Raw genomic sequence first — 22,579 nt, 5'->3', positions numbered from 1 at the left:
CTTTTGCCGTGTATACAGTTGTTCTTTTGTCTCTGTTTTCTATCATATTGTGTGCACACAAGTGGCATGAGTTAACTACGCTGGACTTCTTTCTGATTTTACTTGGTTTTCTTCTTTTTATGATGCCAAAAGGGGAAAGAATTTATGCATAATTGAATAATGATGTGCACTGATTAAGAGGGAATACAACCTTCCTAGTTCACTGTCTGGTTCTTTGCGATTCTTCGTAGGATCTTCAATTATAAGTTTGTCATCATCAAAAAAGGGAAAATTGATAGGTTATAAGTGCCCTTATTTTATGTTTTGATGATTTAAAAACAAGAACCAGATAAGGAACCTGATCCACATCTGGTCCACATTCTCAAGCGCAGGGAAATAACCATACTTAAGTTGGACATATTCGTCAGAATTTCAGAAGTTAAAGAATCAACAAGGGGAACAAATGGACTTTAGTTCCCCTGGTGATTGTACAAAGTCAACTCTCCAACAGCTGAAAAATGACTGACTGCACACGCAACAATACAGTACAGTGCAGCAGTCAAGGACTTTGTACCTAAGTAACTTACATCATTCAAGTGCTGTCATCAATATTATATTAACATTAAACCAATGACAAAACATCACTTGAACACTTAGAGAATTTACTCAAGCACTTCAATAGTGATTGACCTTCGAGTTAACGATTCTCAAGTGCATCAAGAATAAAGAACAACACTGCTACGGACCAGTTACCTATATCAAGTGATTGTATGTTCTTAGTTGAGTTGTAACTTTGTTAAAGTTCTTACTTATAATTCCTACTTAGCTTACTTAGAAGCATTGTGTAGAAAACTCTTGTAAATTATAAATCCCCGTGTTTGTGTCTTGGCTAGAGTTAGTCAAGTTGTAAAGTCTTTGTAACAGATTTATTACAAAGTGACTTGTAATAGGTGTGTTACAAGTTAGTGAGGGTGGAGTTAATTCCTAGGTTACAATAGGTTGTAATCTAAACGTTTTTCTCAGTCGTGAAGTTGAAATCCTACAAGGGTAGGCCATGATTTTTTTATCCCGCTGAGCTGGGAATTTTTCACGTAAAAACTCTCCGTGTTTTTTACTTTCTGTTGTGTTTGCATAATATGTGGAAACCGATAGAGAACCTGGTTCTCTATAGTGTTTGGTGGATCCTAGAATTCTATCACTCAGTAAATGTGGTAACTGCAGCATGTCTTTCAGCCATAGACATGGATCCAACTAATGGAACGCAATTGATGCCCGACTGCAAATACATACAAGACAAGCTTCTTTTTGTTACATATAGAAACAAAGGAGCCAGGGGAAAGTAGGAAGGGAGAAAAGTATCTTTTATATCTTACCTTCTAAAGAGAATAGTGTATCAGATCCAAAAACGACGTGAACTGGCTAAAAACTATTCCTTTTGCAGAATCGTCTCTTTCAACCATGAACCTAATTTCTTCCCTCTACATTCAATAAAAGTAGAAATGAACATCAAACTTGTATTGCACATACCCCCTCACTTTGCAAAGAAGAAAAGCAAACTGAGGAGCATATGATGATAGAGTATAAGGTAATTGCATATCAAAGCTTCTATTTTAGTGTTTGTCTGGAATTCATCGAGCTGAATTTTGTTCAATATACTTGAGGACCTAAACCCTTTGAAAGTAGTCTTAGAATTAGAATCCCCCTTATTTGCATTGAAATCAAATGTAAGGGGGGGTTTATCACATGAAGGGCATGACAATTTTCCCGTACTTCCAGCAAATTCTGTCAAACACGTCTTGCAAAACACGTGTGCAAGAAGTGACCTGCAACCATTAAAGTACTTTTGATAAAATATCAGTGTCTAAAGAGTATGCATACATTCAGGCTGACAATGAGCAATGGAAAGGTGCTTACGAGATGATCTTGCCTGAAAATAATTTATGTTAGAAAATTCTTATTTTGTTTGTATGTTCATTTGAGTCATTTTATAATTCTACCGAAGCTAAAATACTATTGTATACAATAATATTTTAAAATGACTTAATATTTTAAAATACTGAAGAAAATTCTTATAGTATTGTATACAATAGTATTTTAGCTTCAGCAGAGTTATAAAATGACTCGGATGAGGCATACAAACAAAATAAGAATTTTCTAACATAGATTATTTTAGTATAGAATAATTATGAATGTGCATTATGTAACAGAAAAGGCAAAACTTTGTAGTATAGGATAATCATTTTAAACTAATATGGAACTTAATATTTTTTTTAATCGAAACTCATTTGGATTATGGGTCAAATCACATTAAAGGATAAATGGATCTAAAATGGGTATGACCCATATTAGCTTATGTGGTATTTATTTTTAGATTTTTATCATAAAATTTAATGCCATGTCATATTTATGATAGGAGTTTGAGGCAAAATGACTTTTAAGTAACAATGATAAAGTTTAGTTACTTTTAAGTGACAAAAAATAGTTAAATGACTTTAGTGAAATTGAAAGATAGTTCAATGACCATCAGTGAAATTAACCCGGTAAAAGAAAAGTCAATGTCTGTATTTGAGCTCATGTAATAGAGCGTTTCAAATATGTCTTCCATAGTCCAATCTTTCCACCGATTTTACATATTACTCCATACTAGATTAATTGATGTGGTTTCATAATTCCCTTGGCCAAACACTTGATAAATCCCTTGATCAAACTGTGGTAACTATCCGTTATTATCTTCCAAATACACATCTAACCATCCAAGTTATGAACCCAAGACTTTAATAAAACTAAAACAATTTAATACTATAGTGATGAAATTATAAGGGGAAAATCTTTATATAAAAAAAATACAGCAGAAAATGGGATATGAAATAGAAGATGAAAATATAAGAAGCGCGCTGTTGAACATTATATCTATGCACACATAAGAAATGTATTGAAGTTCAACTAAAGGACTATGGAGAAGAGGCAGACAATGAATCTCCAATGCTCATTCATATAATAACTCTCATCAAATAGCCCTGCATGACAAAAGGTGTCACGGCCCAAAATCTCACCAGTCGTGATGACGCTTATCTCAATATTAGGCAAGCCCAAAATCTTAATAAACCATCATATCTTTTAAATTTAAAAATAAAATAATTAAATTCAGCGTAAGATATATCACAAAAACAAATATAACACCCCTAAAACCTAGTGTCACTGAGTACATGAGCATCTAATATGAATACAGTGTCTGACTGATAAAAACTATTGTTTGAAAGTATAGAACAGTACAATAACTGAAGGAAAGAGAGACAAGGTCAGTGGACGCCAAGCAGCTACCTTGATAGTCTCCAACTGATAGTACTCTGAAATCTAACAATCTCAGTGTCCGAAAGCACCGGGATCTGCACATGAGGTGCAGAGTGTAGTATGAGTATAAACAACTCAATAAGTAACCTGACTAACCTCTGGGCTGAAAGTAATGATGAGCTCCGCAGGTACAGTCCCGTATAAATAATGGTACAGAAATGTAGGCATGCTTTTAAGTTCAACAGTTAAACTCAGTAGAAAGACCTCATGTAAATACTGGTCACAAATTATCCGGTCACTCGGTACTGTTTGTGGCCAGTCCAGCCCAGGGGTATTCCAACCCGTATATATATACACATCGACTGACAGTCAGTCATTCAGTACCGTATAAGGCCAATCCAGCCCTAGGGTAATTTTTTCTCAAATGCAAATAATACGGACAAGATCCATATCCACGTAAATTCATTACAATATAAATAAGTAAGGCAAGTAAATGCCTTGGGAAAGTCCATCCCAAATATATATATATATATATATATATATATATATATATATATATATATATATATATATATGTATATATCAGTAAGTAAGGCAAGTCCATGCCCTGAGAAGTCCATCCCGAATATATATAATCATCTACGCTCACTGAGGGTGTACAGACTCCGGAGGGGCTCCTTCAGCCCAAGCGTAATACAAAGCTAATGTGGCCTACTGCAGGCGGGCAGTCCCAGATCCGTATAATAACAAAGCCAATAAGGTTTGCTGCAGGCGGGCAACCCCGATCCATAAAATAGTAAAGTCAATAAAGCCTGCTGCAGGCGGGCAGCCCCGGTCTATTATATAATAAAGCCTATAAGGCCTACTGCAGGCGGACAGCCCTAATCCAGAATAATAATAATGTATAAAGCCATTATGGCATGCTGCGTCGCGTAGCTCAATCCCATAAATATCCTCACAATGGACAAATATTACTGAGTGTGAAATGTATATTTTTGAACAATTAATTCAACAATAACACAATCCCATGTGTACCAAAATATCGGCACGTAGCCTACACATGATCTTTAATAAAAGTCTTAGCTCAATTTCTCTAACATGTTTAGATAATAAAATGATTCTTTAATCTTACAACTGCACAGGATTTATTCAAGATACAATTTATGTGGTGCACGTCCATATGCTCGTCACCTATCGTGTGTATCACCTCCAAACAATTTATATCATACCAAATTAGGGGATTCATACCCTGAGAACCAAGTTTAGAAATGTTACTTACCTCAAACCGTGTAATTCTTTACTCTAGTATGCCTTTGCCTCATGAATTGCCCTCCAAACACTTCGAATCTAGCCACAAATAATTCAATACAGTCAATGAAATTTATTGAAATTAATTCCATAAGAAAATGCTAATTTTTTCATAAAAATCCAAAATTTATCTCAAAATTTGCCTGTGGGGTCCACGTCTCGGAACCCGACAAAAGTTATAAAATATGAACGCTCATTCAACCTTGAGTCCAACCATGCAAATTTTACTCAAATCCGACATCAACTCGACCCTCAAATCTCCAAATTAAATCAAGAGGGTTTTTACAATTTTCCCACTTAATTCACCGATTAAATGTTAAAAACAACCATGGATTCGGGTAATTTAACTAATATTGAGTTAAGAACACTTACCCCGTTATTTTCTCTGAAAATCTCCCAAAAATCGCCTCTTCCCGAGTTCCAATCCGTCAAAAATGGAAAATGGGACGAAGTCCCATTTTCAGATCTTAAACTCTCTGCCCAGTCATTTGCTCTACGCGATCGCGAACCTTCCCACACGATCGCGAAGAATAATTTTCCACAGCCCAGATTTAACCTTATGCGGTTGCGGACTTTGCCACGCAATCGCGATGCACAACATCATAAACCTACGCGATCGGGGAGCACAAAACGCGTGACTTCTACTCCGCTCCACTTACTCTACGCGAACGCGACCTTCTTCACGCGTTCGTGAGTCACATAATCTCAAAGCTACGCGATCGCATCCCGCTGCACGCTATCGCGAAGCACAAAACTCATCAGCCCTCGATTAACCTTACGCGATCACGGATATCCCCACGCGATCGTGAAGCACAAAAACTCTACTGACAAACTAAGCCTATGCGATCGCAGACGCATGCACGCGATCGCGTATAAGGAAATCAGATTCATATATCAGAAAATTCCAGCAGTTGTTTAAGTGCAAATTTTGATCCATTAAGCATCTGAAACTCACCCGAACCTCTCGTGACCTCAACCAAATATACCAACAAGTCCTAAAATATCATACAAACTTAATCAAATCTTCAAATCACATCCAACAACACTAAAAACATGAATCACACATAGATTCAAGCCTAATAAACTTTGAAACTTTCCATTTCTACAAACAACGCCGAAACCTATCAAATCACGTCCAATTGACCTCAAATTTTGCACACAAGTCATAAATAATATAATGGACCTATTAAAATTTTCAGAATCGGATTTCAACCCCGATATCAAAAAGTCAACCCCCGGTCAAACTTCTCAAAAATTCGACTTTCGTCATTTCAAGCCTAATTCCACTACGGACCTCCAATTAATTTTGCGGACACGCTCCTAAGTCCAAAATTACCATACAGAGCTATTGGAATCATCAGAATTCGAATTCGAGGTCGTTTACACATACTCGACATCCGATCGACTTTTCCAACTTAAGCTTGTAATTATGATACTAAGTGTCTCATTTTACTCCGAAATCCTTCCGGACCCGAACCAACTAACCCGTTAAGTCATAATCAACTGTAAGACATAAATTGAACAGTAAATGAAGAACGGGGCTGTGATACTCAAAACGGCCGGTCTGGTCGTTACAAAAGGATAAACCATGCTTCTACTATTTGCAGTAAACAACATGAATGCAATAAAAATGGACAAATTAATTTAGAAAAATTTAGCACTGAAAACACCACACGTAAAATGGAAGCAACAAAGAGAGTCAATCAGGAAAAAACAAGTAGATGAAAGCAAGTTTCCATTACAATTATCAAGAACATTTAAGGTTCCACGCATAGCATTGTCGTGTTACCTGCCGTAGGCGTGTGATCATAGCAAAAACGTGATCATAGTTATTCGTTAGAGTTCCCGCCTTAACATATCTGCACCAAAATACAAAATGGGGAAAAAGCAGTTAGAAATAAAAATATCCTTGCTCCCTTCTTACTTTTTAGCAAGGTAATGATACAAATAATTGGGAATTATGGGAAGAAAAAGACATATAAGATCTTTAAGTGTTTAGTATTCCTAGAAACTACATGTTCACAGAACTACTTAATTAACAACAAGCAGTTGTAGGAAAGATATTCCATGCACAAGACAAGGAAACAGGATATGCAACCAAAAAAGAAAGGAAAACAACGAATCAGCAAACTTGCAAGGAAGAAGAGCTCGAGTTTGAAAATGAAATATCAGAGAGATTGCATACGTATCGAACTGTGCCTTGCTTTTATTGTGAAATGACATGTAGAAGTCGCGTTCTTTGTCATTCAAAGAATCTTTTCTCAGAGTAACCTGAACCCAAAAATAAGTAACAAGCTACACTGTTAAGAAGATTACTACTATCGAATTGAACTGCTCACAGCACTAGTGCTAGACAGAACTTACAGTCTTCATGGGAAGTGCTAACTCAGCAGCTTTTATTGTGCTAACTCAATAAAAGCATTGCATCTTTACCAACCCCTTTGTTTGGATTTGCTTGTAAAGGTTTTTCCATATACTATAAAGAGGAGACGTTTCAACCTTACCATGTCAGCGATAAGATGAAGCCTCAAAAGTGTGTATACTGAAGTAACTACTCATTAACTTACTCTATTCCACCAGAGAAAGTAGCGTGCGCAGTTGTGGTGGCACTGTGGGCACTCTGTGAAGCTGTAGTACATTGAATTTACCAATAAGAGATTTCAGACAGTCATTAAACCACATATTGGTAACATTGGTGGAGAAACAAAATAACACTAACAGATACTATAAAATAAAACAGATTTGAGCCAATGCATCTTTCATCCTCACAGGTAGGAACAAAGACAAACAAGGATATTTTTGTCTACCTATAATCAAGTCCTCTGCAATCACAATCTTTGCAAAAGTAATAAGCGTACGGAAGAACTTGTAGGAAACGGACCTGTGTAAAGGTACATAATTTAGTTAGTTAACCTCACAACAATAAGAAGTTCTAGAAAACGTAAAGCCTGCAGAAGTTAACTTACAAATGAGTACAATTCTCCCATACGGTTTTGCAGGGGTGTACCAGTTAAAGCCCACTTATAAGAAGATTCTAACGCAAAAACAGGACTTGCGGTGTTGCAGCGTGAATTTTTCACATAATGAGCCTATACCACAGAAGTTCAATCAGTTAAAAACATTGCAGATAAAGATCTTGTAACACGTGCAATTAGGAATTCTACTCTCAGCGACTAGTTCATGTGTTACCACCAAACCGATGACTACAACAGGCACAAACTACAAATCACATACAGCGTAATTCAATAGGAACAGAGAGAGCACAGAATGTCAGAAGATGGTGATCAAACAATGAACTTTAGGACAGATAAAATTTCACAAGTCGAGCATTTAAGCAAAGCAAAGAACTTTATGACACAGATAAATGTTGTATTCTTACTTTCAACTACATTATTCAGCAGTTAACTGTATAAGTTTCTTTATAACCACCATAAGACTCTTCACCATTCTAATAACCACCATAACTGTACAGCTCATTAAGAATTCACCATACCAATTTTCACATTCCAACTCTAATAATTGATTGACTTGAAGAACTGGTATTTATACAAAAAGATTGCAACAAAAGCAAAGGAACACCATGTACAAGAAACCAACAATGTTCTCAAACCTCAGCCACTGATAAATAAGAGCGACGAGTGACTGTCAATTGAAGGAAGCAACAACATATGTATGGATGTATGTGTAGACATAAAATTCGTAAAATTAAATTCATAACTTAATTTGGACTATATTTTAAATTTAAGATATATTAGTCCAAATAAATTTATTGGGCTAATATAATTGGATTAATTATATAAGTCCGATATAGATGGACTTAATAAATTAGTCCAAGTTCATTGGGCTACAAGCGATGGGCCACTCTATTAAGCCCAAGATGTCATCTTCCTAGAGACCCAATTTGGTGTCACGTGTCAAATGACGTGGCACGCCAAGTCAAATGGAAGAGCCAATGAGGTCATGCCACGTGTGAAAATGACAAAGCATGCCAAGCTAAATTAAAAGGCCAATGAAACCGCGCCACGTGTGCAAGTAACATGTTCTAGCCAATCAAATGCGGTCTTGTCACACTTCAATTTGATTGGTCGGAAAGAGTTTGTTATTATCATAACTCCTCTCTCCCACAACTATAAATAGGGGTTTTCATAACCCAGAAAGGGGACCAGAAGTTATAACAAGAAGCAAGAAAGAACTCGAGGATCAAACGCTGCAAATTCCTCCACAAGTTTCAAGCTTCAAACAAATCAAATTCATGTTCAAGCAATCAAGCACAAGCTCAAGAACGAAGAACAAATCAAGATTCAAGGAGTACGAGTTCAAATCAAAGTTCGTGCTAGTTGAATTCAAGATCATCGTTCGTGACAACAAATATAGGTTCAAGATCAAGCTCAAAGGCCCTTAAATTTATATTGGAAAAGTAGAATCAAAGGAATCATAGAGATTGTAACACTCAAATTACTCGAAATCAAATATTACGATTGTTCCAATATTTTTCAATATTTACTTTATTTTCTCGATGCAATCTATTGTCTACAAATTCTGGCACGTCCAGTGGGACAATCTCTACCTCTCATCTCTTCTTTTCAAAGTTCAAGAACAAGATCTAACAATTCAACCATGAAAGAACAACTTGCAAATTTGATCAAAGTACTTAAGAAGTTGACCAAGTAAATAATGTATCGAGATACATGCCTCAAAAGGTTAGCAAGTGAGATCGATAGATTAGTAGAAGCAAAATCAATTCTAGCACATGTGGAGCTTTCCGAAGATAAAGAAGATGGAGAATCCTCTGCGAGGCGAATGGTCGTGGTTAAAGAGATCCAAGTTTCTTCAAAAGGCCTAATTCATGTTGATCAATTCAAGGACTTCGTCGTGGGGATAATTGAAGATAAAATTGATCCTCCGATTAAATCTTCCCTCGCATATGCAAAGTCATACACACAACAGATTGATAACTTGAAGATGCCTACTGGATATCAACCTCCAAAGCTTCAGCAATTTGATGGAAAAGGAAATTCCACGCAACATGTGGCGCATTTCGTCAAGACATGCAACAACACTGGGACTTATGGTGATCATCTTGTCAAATAGTTTGTTCGTTCTCTCAAAAGTAATGCATTCAATTGGTATACAGATCTCGAACCTGGTTCTATCGATAGTTGCGAACAATTGGAGCAAGAGTTTTTTAACCGTTTCTATAGCACAAGACGCATCGTAAGCATGATCGAACTTACAAACACTCATCATGGAAATGATGAGCTAGTTATTAACTTCATCAACCGGTGGAGGTGCTTAAGCCTCAACTGCAAAGATCACCTTAGCGAAACTTCTGGCATCGAAATGTGCATTCAAGGCATGCATTAGAGTCTGTGCTATATCTTACAAGGCATAAAGCCTAAAACATTTGAAGAACTAGCAACTCGTGCACGTGATATGGAATTGAGAATGGCTATAAGGGGAGATCAAAGGTTTCCTGGATTTGAGCCTCTTGATGAAATAAAAACAGACGATGCTGAGAATGGGGGCAAGTATTCTTCCGAAGATGAAACTGAAGAGTCCATGCATGTTGCAATGCTCCTTGACGCATGAGCCTAAACTGCAAGTCGTAACGCTCTTTAACGCATGAGCCTAAACTGCAAGTTATAATGCTCCTCAACACACGAGCCTAAATTGCAAGTTATAATTCTTCTTGGTACATGAGTATATATTCTATGTCAAGAAGCTCCCAAATTTTGAACTAAATCTTTAAGGCATAAAGCTATTCGAATTCGAGCAAAGTCTTCAAGTTGTAAAGCTCTTCAAATCAATTTGCAAAGCTCTTCAAATACGAGCAAAAACTCATGTCGAAAACTCTTCAAAATCGAGCAAGGACTTCAAATCGCAAAGGTTTTCAAATTCGAGACAAACTTCAAAACGTAAAGCTCTTCAAATTCGGAAAAGTCTTCAAGTTATAAAGCTCTTCAAATTCGAGTAAAGTGCTCAAGTTTCAAAGCTCTTCAAATTTGAGAAAAATCTTCAAGTTGTAAAGCTTTTCAAATTTGGGGAAAGTGTTCAAGTCGCAAAGCTCTTCAAATAAGAGCAAAGACTCATGTATAAAGCTCTTCAAAGTCGAGCAAAAACTTCAAATCGCAAAGTTTTTCAAATTCGAGACAAACTTCAAGACGTAAATCTCTTCAAATTCGGTAAAGTCTTCAAGATGTAAAGCTCTTCAAATTCGAGCAAAATGTTCAAGTTACAAAGCTCTTCAAGTTCGAGCAAAATTTTCAAGTTGCAAAGCTCCTCAAAATACAAGCTTAAATTGCAAGTTGCTACGCTCCTTAACGCAAGATCATAAACTGTATGATACTCCTGACCCACAAGAGTTGAAAATCTCGAAAGAGGCGTCCTAGGCAAAAGTTAGGAAATATAAAAATAAATGTCCACTAGGTCGAAAACCTCAAAAGAGGCGACCTAAGGAATAGTTAGGACATAAAAAAATCCAATTATTCTGAACTACGACATGACTTGATTCTCTTCACCGAGGTACATAGGCAGCTTAGAGTTTCTTTCTAAGTTCATTCGCATAAGTTCAAAAGATACATATTGCCCCAATTATTGTCCGATTGAAGTATAAAGGAATGTAAAATCAAGCTGAAACACCATTCTTCTGTTGAACTTTGATTCTAATTTGATTTAAAGGGGGCAATCCCCCTCCATGGTAAATTGGTATCTTCAATGAGAGGATTTTAGGAGGATGCCAAGTATTTTCATTGAAGTCTGGGGATTCTCTATGTCTTCATGTTCGCCAAACCTTCAAGTTTGTTGGTCTTCAAGTCCACTATCCTTCAAGTTAAAGTCTGCAAGTCTGCCAGTCTTTAAGTTGAAGTATTCAAGCCCTCCAAGTCTTCAAGTCTGTCGGTCTTCAAGTTGAAGTCCTCAAATTCGTCACTCTTCAAGTTGAATTATTTAAGTCATCCAAATCTTCAAGTTGAATTGTTCGAGGCTGCTAATTTTTCAAGTTGAAGTTTAAAAGTCCATCGCTCTTCGAGTTGTAGTATCAAAGTCCGCCGAATCTTCAAGTCTGTCAAATCTTCAAATTTGTCGATTTTTAAATTGAAGTCTGAAAAGTCTGCCAACTCTTCAAAGTTCGCCAAGTGTTCAAGTCGAAGCCGTCAAGTCCAACAAGCCTTCAAGTTGAAGCTTTCTAATTTTCCAATCTTAAGGTGGACAGCTAGTCCCTTGGCACCTTAAGTTGGCCTCTTCGCAGGTTTGTCCTTAAAAGGAACTATAATTTTTCAATCTTAAGGTGGACATTTAAGTCCCTTTGCACCTTAAGTTGGTCTCATCACAGATTTGATCCTTCTATATGCTGTTGAGGATTTGTCCTTCATAGGCTGCCCTACATTTGTCCTTCTATATGTTGTTGCGGGTTGATCATTCTATATTTTGTTGAAAATTTGTTCTTCTATATGTTGCCTAGTTGTGTCCTTGTATTGCCTGAACCTTTGTGCCCCAAGATTAACCCTCTAATTTTTGGGTGGGCATGAGTATCCATATCTTCACACTCTAAGATCACCTTCATCATGCGTGAAGCTTATCCTCCTCTTCTTGGCCTATACAAAAACAAAATGAAGAATGAAAATGACAATGGAAAATACACAAAAGAAAAATTACCTTCGGATTGCCTCGTACTCATGAAGACACGAAGCCAAGGCAGCTTGTAGATGCTACAATTCAATGCTAAATAAACTGTCACGCCCCAAAACCGAGGAAGCGAACGACGCTCAACTGAGTGAACCCGACCGAGCAAGCCTGTTAGGTTTCCTTCTACCCAAACTAATCCACGAATGAAGATAATACATATTTTTATTAATTAGATAAAAACGTGATCATGTCTACAATACCAATTCATTACCAATAGTTTTCATCATTTTTCTTAAAGTCTCAAGTGGGACAAGTAATACAACCACAACATAACATAGTTTGTCTTTTCCAACACTAATACACAAGCCACACTATGTCTACGGAGCCTCTATAGATAAAGAAGAGTACAATGATAATGCCGGCAACAAGGCCCCGGCTATACCTCAAATATAATACACAAAGTACAAAAGATTCATGACCCCGGGATGAAGTGGGGCTCACCAAGTTAGCTGGGAAGAAGGTGTACTGCTATCACTGATCAATATCTCCTGCTGTGGAACCACCTGCATCCATTTAAAGATGCAGCGCCCCCGAAAAAAGGGACGTTAGTACTGTCGAATAGCACTAGTATGTATAACTAAACACCCTCTCAATAGAATGACATATAATACAAACAAGATTATCATAATATCAATGAAAGCCTTAATCAACATCAAACCTCAATGGTCCGACATACCTCGGACTCAATTTCCCTTTTTTACCAAATCACATTACACCTTTCATGGGGGAAACTTTCAAGAATATCCAATCATCTTATTTGAACTCTAAATCCCTACGACGAACATCCGAATAGGATTTCTGACGACTCTGAGCAGTTTTCAACCACTCCTTAATGATTTTAACTTTTTCCATAGCCTGATGCACGAGGTCTGGCCCTATCAACTCTGCTTCACTAATTTCGAACCACCCAATGGGAGATTTACATCTCCTACTATATAAAGCCTCGAACGGTGCCATCTGAATGCTAGCATGATAGCTATTATTGTATGCAAATTCTATGAGTGGTAAATGATCATCCCAACTACCTTTGAAGTCTAGAACACAAGCGTGCAACATATCCTTAAGCGTTTGAATAGTCCGCTCTGCTTTCCCGTCAGTCTGCGGGTGAAAGGCTGTACTAAGATTCACCTGAGTACGCAAACCTTGCTGAAATTTCTTCCAAAAATTAGCAGTGAATTGTGCTCCCCGATCAGAAATGATGGAAACTGGGGTGCCATGCAACCTGACTATTTCTTTGATATACAACTGAGCATACTGCTCCGCTGTCTCGGTAGACTTAACCGACAAAAAATGTGCTGATTTCATGAGTCGATCCACAATCACCCAAATTGAGTCAAACTTGCGCGAAGTGCGCAGTAATCCTACCACAAAGTCCATATTAATCATTTTCCATTTCTACATTAGAATTTCTATGTTCTGTGTCAACCCACCGGGCCTTTGGTGTTCGGCCTTCACTTGCTGACAATTCGTACATCTTGCCACAAAGTCCGCCACATTCCTCTTCATATCATTCCACCAATAGACTTACTTAAAATCATGATACATTTTTATAGAACATGGGTGCAGGAAATACCTAGAAGTGTGAGCTTCAGTCAAAATTCTTTAACAGAGACCATCCACATTTGGAACACATAGTCGCCCTTGGTACCTTAGTATACCATCATCCATGCCAAAAGAAAAGGCCATGGTCTTATGTTTATGAATCCCCTCTTTTAATTGCGCCAACAATGGATCGTTGTATTGTTTCTCTTTGACTTCCACACCAAGCAATGATTCAACCCTATTTTGCACAATTACCCCTCCTTCACTAGAGTCTGCAAGACGAACTCCCAAACTAGCCAATCGGTGAACTTCTTTGGCCAATGACCTTTAATATACCTCCAAGTGTGTTAAGCTACCCATAGATTTTCGGCTAAGAGCATCCGCCACAACATTAGCCTTCCCCGGATGGTATAAAATATCAATGTCATAATCCTTGAGTAATTCAAGTCATCTTCTCTGCCTCAGATTCAATTCCTTCTATTTGAAAATATATTGAAGGCTCTTATGGTCCGTGAATATATCTACATGGGCCCCATATAAATAATGACGCCAAATTTTCAATGCAAATACCACTGCCGTAAGTTCTAAATCATGTGTTAGATAGTTCTTTTCATGATTCTTTAGTTTCCTAGAAGCATAAGCTATCACCTTTCCATGTTGTATTAATACACATCCAAGCCCGATTCTTGAAGCATCACAATATACCACAAATCTATCTATACCCTCTGGTAGAGTCAACATTGGTGTCGTAGTCAATCTTTCTTTCAATTCTTGGAAACTCTTTTCACAAGCATCTGACCATTGGAACTTAATTGCCTTCTGCGTCAATTTAGTCAATGGAGAGGCAAGAGTAGAAAACTCCTCCACAAACTTTCTGTAATATCCAGCTAAGCCTAAGAAACTGCGAATCTCTATTGGAGTTGTAGGCCTCGGCCAATTCTTCACAGCTGAAATTTTCTGAGGATCAACCTTAATTCCCTCACTAGAAACTACATGACCCAAGAATATGACTGATTCAAGCCAAAATTCATACTTTAAAAACTTTGCATATAACTGGTGCTGATGTAGGGTTTACAGAACTACCCTGAGATGATCAGCATGGTTTTCTCGACTTCGTGAGTATACAAGAATATAGTCAATAAATACTATCACAAAAGAGTCGAGGAATGGCTTAAAAACTCGATTCATAAGATCCATGAAGGCTGCTGGGGCATTTGTTAGCCTAAAAGACATCACTAAAAACTCAAAATGCCCATACCGGGTCCTAAAAGCTATTTTCGAAATATCTCGCTCCCTGATCTTAGTGATACCCGAATCTTAAATCAATCTTGGAGAAGTACCCGGCACCTTGCAATTGATCAAGCAAGTCATCTATCCTTGGCAGCGAATACTTATTCTTGATTGTGACCTTATTAAGCTGCCGATAGTCAATACACATTCTCAGTGACCCATCTTTCTTTCTTACAAAAAGGACCAATGCGCCCCAAGGCGACACACTTGGCCAGATAAAACCCTTTTCTAACAAATCTCTCAATTGTTCCTTTAGCTCCTTCAATTCTGCCGGTGCCATTATGTAGGGTGGAATAGATATAGGATGCGTGTCTGGCATCACATCAATCCCAAAATCAATCTCCCTGTCTGGTGGGATTCCAAGGAGTTCATCCGGAAAGACTCCTAGAAATGCATTCACAACAGGCACAAACTCAAGTGTAGTGCCTCCGCATCGGTGTCCGTAACCCAGACCAAATGGTAAATACATCCCTTGTTGATCATCTTGGTGGCCTTAAGGTAGGAAATAAACCTACCATTCGGAACTACATCATCACCCTTCCACTCAATAACTGGCTCGTTTGGAAATTCGAACCTAACAGTCTTGGTTCAGCAATCAAGCTTGGCAAAATAAGAATAAAGCCAATCCATCCCCATTATCACATCAAAATCGACCATTCTCAATTCAATAAGATTGGCCATGGTGTCCCGACCACGCAGCATGACAACACAATCCCTATAAACCCGCGCGGCCAAAATAGACTCACCAACCGGAGTAGATACAGAGAACGACTAATAAAGTTGTTATGGTTCTATCCAAAATTCCATGGCAGCGTAAGGTGTGATATATGACAAAGTGGAACCGGAATCAATAAGAGCATATACATCATGAGATTAGACAGTCAATATACCTGTGACAACATCTGGAGAAGCCTCTGAATTCTGGCGACCCCTCATGGCATAGAAACGGCCGGATCCTCCCGAACTCTGTGCTCTACCCCTAGCTGCACCACACCCTGTGTGTGTTGGAGTGCCTCGAGCCATAGGAGGTGTTGCAGATGTAGTAGCTGCAGAATTGGCTGGCTGTACTGGGCCCCTACCCATACCCTGGCGGAATGAACGACAATCCCTCTGAATGTGACCTCTCAATCTGCATCTGTAGCATATGGGTAAGTCCATGTAGCATATTCCTAGGTGCATCTTTCAACACCTAGGACATGGCCTCCTCTGCTGCTGAAATGTACCACCATGACGACCATGTTGATTGGATCCCATGTTGCCCTGACTGGGCCTGAAATGACTCCATTATTGCTGCTGACTGGGCCCTAATGGCGGTGCACTAGCCGAAGAGTAAGCAAAGGACTGTGATGGCCTTGACGACCCTCCTCTGAATGTTGATTTTCCACCACCAGAAGAACCACCAAAGTTGCCCACAGACCGGGCCTTATTGCTACCCTATCGCTCTATTCTGTTCCTCAATTTGCGAGTCTTTGTTGCTTGAGCGAATGCCACCATTTCCATAGTTTATATCAGAATTCAAGGTAGCTGTAGCAGCCTCATTAATTACCAAAGGACTAAGTCCCTGCACAAAGCGGCGCACTCTAGCCTCCATAGTGGGGAACATGTAAATAGCATATTTAGACAGGTACGCGAATCTCATATGATAATCCCACACACTCAGGCTACCCTGTCTCAGGTTCTCAAACTCAGCAGCACAGGCTGCCTTAGTCTCGGCAGGCAAGAAATGATCAATGAAGGCATCGGCAAACTCACCCCACCTCACTGGAGGGCTCCCTTCTTCACGGGACTCCTCCCATAGTTCAAACCAAGAATATGCCACGTCTTTCAGGCGGTAGGAGGCCAATTCCACTGCCTATGTTTCAGTAGCACGCATAACTCTGAGAGTTTTGTGCATCTCATCAATAAAATCCTGGGGATCCTTCTCTGGGTTTAGTACCCGTGAACACTGGAGGATCCAACTAGAGAAACCTGTTCACCGTGGAACTAGTAGAATCCCCTGACTGACTAGAAGAAGTGGGTGCAATATTTGATCTCTGGGCCTGGGATGCCACTATCTGAGCCAACATCTATATGGCTCCCCTAAGATCAACATCAAAAACACCAGAATCGAAAGCTAGAACTGGAGGTGGAACTGGAATATCAGTTGGAGGAACCGTTGCACCTTCAGTAAGTGTAGGGACAGGTGTGGTCTGATCAGTTGTAGTGGAGTCATGCAGTGTAGTAACTGGAGGAATATTCTCACTCTTCGGGTGCTCACCCGCGTCATCAATTATAGGATCAACTGTCACTCTTGGGGTGACATTAGCTCTTTGGCCAGTTCTTGCCTTCTTCTTAGGTGCCACGTACTGAACGTTAAAGTAAAGCACGAGTTAAAGGAGGAACAATCTTACCATCAACTTTATCGCATGATCGATAACATGAAAGAAGGGTATTATTCCTAAATGCCCATGTAGCATTCCAATTATAGATGTGGTCGACAACATACCGATAATAAGGACTCTACTAGACACGGCTCCGAGACATCCTAGGACACTTTAAAACCTTAGGCTCTGATATCAAGTTTGTCACACCCCAAAACCGAGGAGCACGACCGGCGTTCAACCGAGTGAACCTGACCAAGCAAGCCTGTTAGATTTTCTTTTACCCAAACTAATCCACGAATGAAGATAATTCATATTTTCATTAATTAGATAAAAACGTGATCATGTCTACAATACCAATTCATTACCAATAGTTTTCATCATTTTTCTTAAAGTCTCAAGTGGGACAAGTAATACAACCACAACATAACATAGTTTGTCTTTCCCAGCACCAATACACAACCCATACTATGTCTACGGAGCCTCTATAGATAAAGAAGAGTACAATGATAATGCCGGCAATAAGGCCCCGGCTATACCTCAAATATAATACATAAAGTACAAAAGATTCATGACCCCGGGATGAAGTAGGGCTCACCAAGTCAGCTGGGAAGAAGGTGTACTGCTATTACTGATCAATATCTCCTGCTGTGGAACCACCTGCATCCATTTAAAGATACAGCGCCCACGGCAAAAGGGACGTTAGTACTGTCGAATAGCACTAGTATGTATAACTAAACACCCTCTCAATAGAATGACAAATAATACAAACAAGATTATCATAGTATCAATGAAAGCCTTAATCAACATCAAACCTCAATTTAGGATCAAGATAGTGTTCAAATTAATTTCCATATCTCACATTGGGAGATTTTTAGTATCGATATACCATTGTCCATAATACCATTATTCATAATACCAGTACCACCATACTCTTAGCACGGAGTTCGATCACGACCCGATCGGCTAGGCTATCTCATTAGAGACATTAATCACAATTACTCTCAATATCAATACCACCGTCTTTAACACAGAGTCCGATCACGACCCGATCGGCTGGGCTATCCATTAGGGACATCGGCCACAATCACAATTTCAATTATAATTTCCAGCACAATCACCACCATGTGTGTGGCATGGTGTCCGATCACAACCCGACCGGCTAGACTGTCTTATTCGAGACATCAACCTTTTTATATCAATCATCGCATTTCATATTACTTTCACATCTTTTTATTTCATTGGCACTAATGGCCATAATTATAAGATCATTCTTGGCACGTTGGCCATATTTAGTATTTCATGCTCACCTTTTCAATTTCAATTATCACCATCATCAACAACAATAAATACAATTCAAATCAAGGTGTGTAGTACACATGTGAGTAATTTAGAGTCTAAGGCACATAGAGATATTTCACAAAATTTGGCATAATTGCCTTTGTTTGAACTTGACTTAAAGTCAAAATATTATTAATGCACAACCCATATTTTAACACATCCTCAATTGGTAACATAACATGAATAAAGCATTTGGCATGCTTGTTGAACATATATCTTTCAACCCAATCTTACTCGGAATAGCCAATTTTATAATGGACTACTCAGGACTTACATAATTTACATGAATATCATGGGATTCAATTCTAAGAGAAGAGTTTAGCCAACATACCTTGTCCAAGCTTTCCTTAAATTACTACAACGCCCCAACACTTCTAGCAATAACAATCTATAGGAAGATAGTAAAAATCGGTTAATATTTAGAAGGATTTCCATGATGTAACTCTCTTTGGAATTTTGTCAAAAACCTAACATGCGAAATAGACCACAAGGCTCTACAATGGAGATCCTTTCATCTCTCAACCAATTTCAACAAGAAACTACACAAAATGGTTCATTAACCCCACATACTACAACTTTGTGTCACATACATAGCCTATTTTCAACCCCATAATATATTTGAACTCATAACCTCTTGTATGAAAGCTTAGAAGTAGGACTTACCTAGACGAAGGATAATCTAGTAATTGACTTCCTTGATTCTTGAAGATTGATGCACGATTGGATGATTGGGAGGTTAGGTTTTCTCCTTCTCTCTCTCTAAAATGCTCTCACCTCTCTCTAGACTCACTAATAAATCGTCCCAAAAAAAGCCCAAAGGCTATTTATTAAAATGGGGTCGGGTTGTAAAACCCCCAAAATTTGCACAGCCGCGCCGCATGGGGCGTCGCGGGGCGCAGCGCGGTAGTGAAAAATGTGCCTAGAAAGGAAATTTTAAAGTGTTCTGGAAATCCCCACAGGCGCGTCGCATGGGGCGCCGTGTGGGGCGGCGCGATAGTGTAAATTTCTATCAGTATTTGGTAATTTAGTCATAACTTCTTGTCGGAGTGTCCAAATGACAAACGGTTTGAAGTGTTAGAAACTAGACTCGAAGATCTTTCATTTTATAGGTTGTTCATCATATAAATCCTTATATATATGTAGATATACTCGTCCAAAACTATGTAGATATGATCGTCCAAAGTTTGATCTTGTGAGTACTCATTTGGAACTTTAGTCTATCATGAAATTTTCCAACTTGCCTTGGACTTAGGCCTCTCCTTAGACCCCACATCTCTTATAATATGTCTCATACACTTATTATCTTATCCAATTGATATCTATCATATTAATAGCCATCGTCAGTATACAAAGTAATATAACTAGCATATAACAACTTTCTTAATAGCGCTTAAGTATTTCAAAATTTTTCGGGGTGCTACGTAAACACATGGGCATGGGGTTTATATAGATCTCCTATGCAGCTGATTGGGAGGTGAGATTTCGATGTGGGATCATCGAAATCAAGTAACCAAAAGGATTTTGAATTTCTAAGGCGGCAGAAATAATTGTGTTGGATATGGACTCGAAGTGCAGTCTTCAATATCAAATATTCATACTTTATATCCTAAAGAGATTTGGATAGTGATAGTGTAGCGATACAGGTGGTTTGGGATTGAACTACATGGAAAATTCATCTCAAGGCTGATTAACTTGCATATTCTATAGACTGAGTTGCATTTCCGATTCTCGCTTCTCATGTACTGGACTTATACTACACATAAAACAGTAATGATTCTGAATTAAGTGAGATTTGTTTAACCAAAGTCAAAATGGAATATTAGAGAGCAATTACAATGTTCAACGTGACTGAAATTTAGAACTTTGGTGTTTCAAGATTTGGAGTTATAACTATAAATAGGGGTCTTCATAACCCAGAAAGGGGATCAGAAATTATAACAAGAATCAAGAAAGAGCTCGTGGATCAAACGCTGCAAATTCCTCCACAAGTTTCAAGCTTCAAACAAATCAAGTTCAAGTTTAAGCAATCAAGCTCAAGCTCAAGAACGAAGAACAAATCAAGATTCAAGGAGTACGAGTTCAAATTAAAGTTCGTGCTAGTTGAATTCAAGATCATCATTCATGACAACAAATATAGGTTCAAGGGCTCTTGAATTTATATGAAAAAGTAGAATCAGAAGAATCATAGAGATTGTAACACTCAAATTACTCGAAATCAAATATTACGATTGTTGCAATATTTTTCGGTCTTTACTTTATTTTTTCGACGCAATTTATTGTCTACAATATGATCCAGTATGTGAATGTATGACTTACAACAACAACAACAATAACAACAACAACAACAACAATAACAACAACATACCCAATGTAATCTCACATAGTTTGGGCGCAAACCTTACCTCTATCCTTGTGGGGGTAGAGAGGTTATTTCCAATAGACCCTCGACTCAAGAAAAGCATAAACACAATAATGAAAAAGGGATATGGTAATGTAGAAGCCATAAAAGGAACAGTAATAATAGTAAATTAAAATAATAAATTGAATTGAAGAGAAAAAAACACATAGCACTCGAAATCTACAAATAAGACAACACGAGACTATCGTACTAATATGCTAGACTACCCACTACTGGTATGTAACTGTATGACTTGCCTCATCCAAAATGATGCGGTCCCACTTCACTGAATGCAAAGCTGACTTCATCCTCGACACAGCTGAATTATCAATAGAACCACTGTTGCTTAATTTTTCTGTAGAATCTGTTTTCTGGTCCAACATTTCTCCCAGAGGTTTTAAGTTCTTACTCTGCTGTTTTAACGGTGTCATATACTTCCTATAATCAACCTCAATGGTGGAGTAGGTTGTAATAACAAAATCATATTCCGCCAATTTGTGCATATGTTTCTCCCTGTCAGTGCCATAATAAACAAGAATTTTGTTGCTACCATTAGTCGTGCAACTATCAATCTCACTAAACCATTGCATTACTCCAACCAAAGGACATACAACAAGAGTTCCTTTGACTGTCTGGGAAGTACTTGGTGAAGATGACAATATACTGGAATTACTACTATTTGTTCTCTGTAATTCGCGTTTAGCTAGCACAAGTGCTATGGCTTGATCAGTCTTCCCCATTCCCATTTCATCAGCAAGAATACCTCCTCTTGCTGCAGATTCTTCTTGCTTTAATGACCAAGCCGACCACTCCTTTTGGTACCTCAGCAATGGCAATATAAAATCGGATGGTGGCTCGGCTGTTTCAGCTGAAACCAACACGTTCTGAGTATTACCCAAGTCTACATCTTTTGAATAATTTTTTGTAAGCCAATTATCCATTTCTTCTTCCCATATCTCCCACATCAAAACTGAAAGTCTTTTCTTTGTGTTCCTCTCACGTTCTTTTTTTCTACCTTCTATCCTTTTCATCAATAAAGCCATCTCCGCCATCAGATCAAGATATCCACCATCTGAATCAAGAACCCCATTCCCTTGGTCTTCTGTCAATCAGTTAAATGGATTTTCTGATACATGTATAATTATCAAATTAATTACAGAAAATACAATATAACTGAAAGGTTCGCGTTAAGTATTCAAAGCATGCCCCCATGTTCATTTACGGGTTTAAGAATTTCCGGATACTGTCGGATTCATGTTTATGGGTTCGAGTTCCAAATTCTACCAGAAATACTTTGATTGACTAAGTTCAAAATCTATTATTCGTACTTATTTAGTAAAAATTTTAACAAATGTAAATCTAGGGTTTGCATGCCTATAACATACTC

General features: G+C 38.2%; 1 pseudogene; it reads right to left on the bottom strand.

The window, feature by feature from the left end:
* Positions 1-1,174: 1,174 nt before the first annotated feature.
* On the bottom strand, positions 1,175-22,315 carry LOC142167864 (ATP-dependent helicase rhp16-like; annotated as a pseudogene).
* Between the last annotated feature and the right edge of the window lie 264 nt (positions 22,316-22,579).

The sequence above is a fragment of the Nicotiana tabacum genome, chromosome 2, assembly GCF_000715075.1.
Source record: "Nicotiana tabacum cultivar K326 chromosome 2, ASM71507v2, whole genome shotgun sequence".
NCBI classification, from domain to species: domain Eukaryota; kingdom Viridiplantae; phylum Streptophyta; class Magnoliopsida; order Solanales; family Solanaceae; genus Nicotiana; species Nicotiana tabacum.
This window is presented reverse-complemented; position numbering and strand designations above follow the sequence as displayed.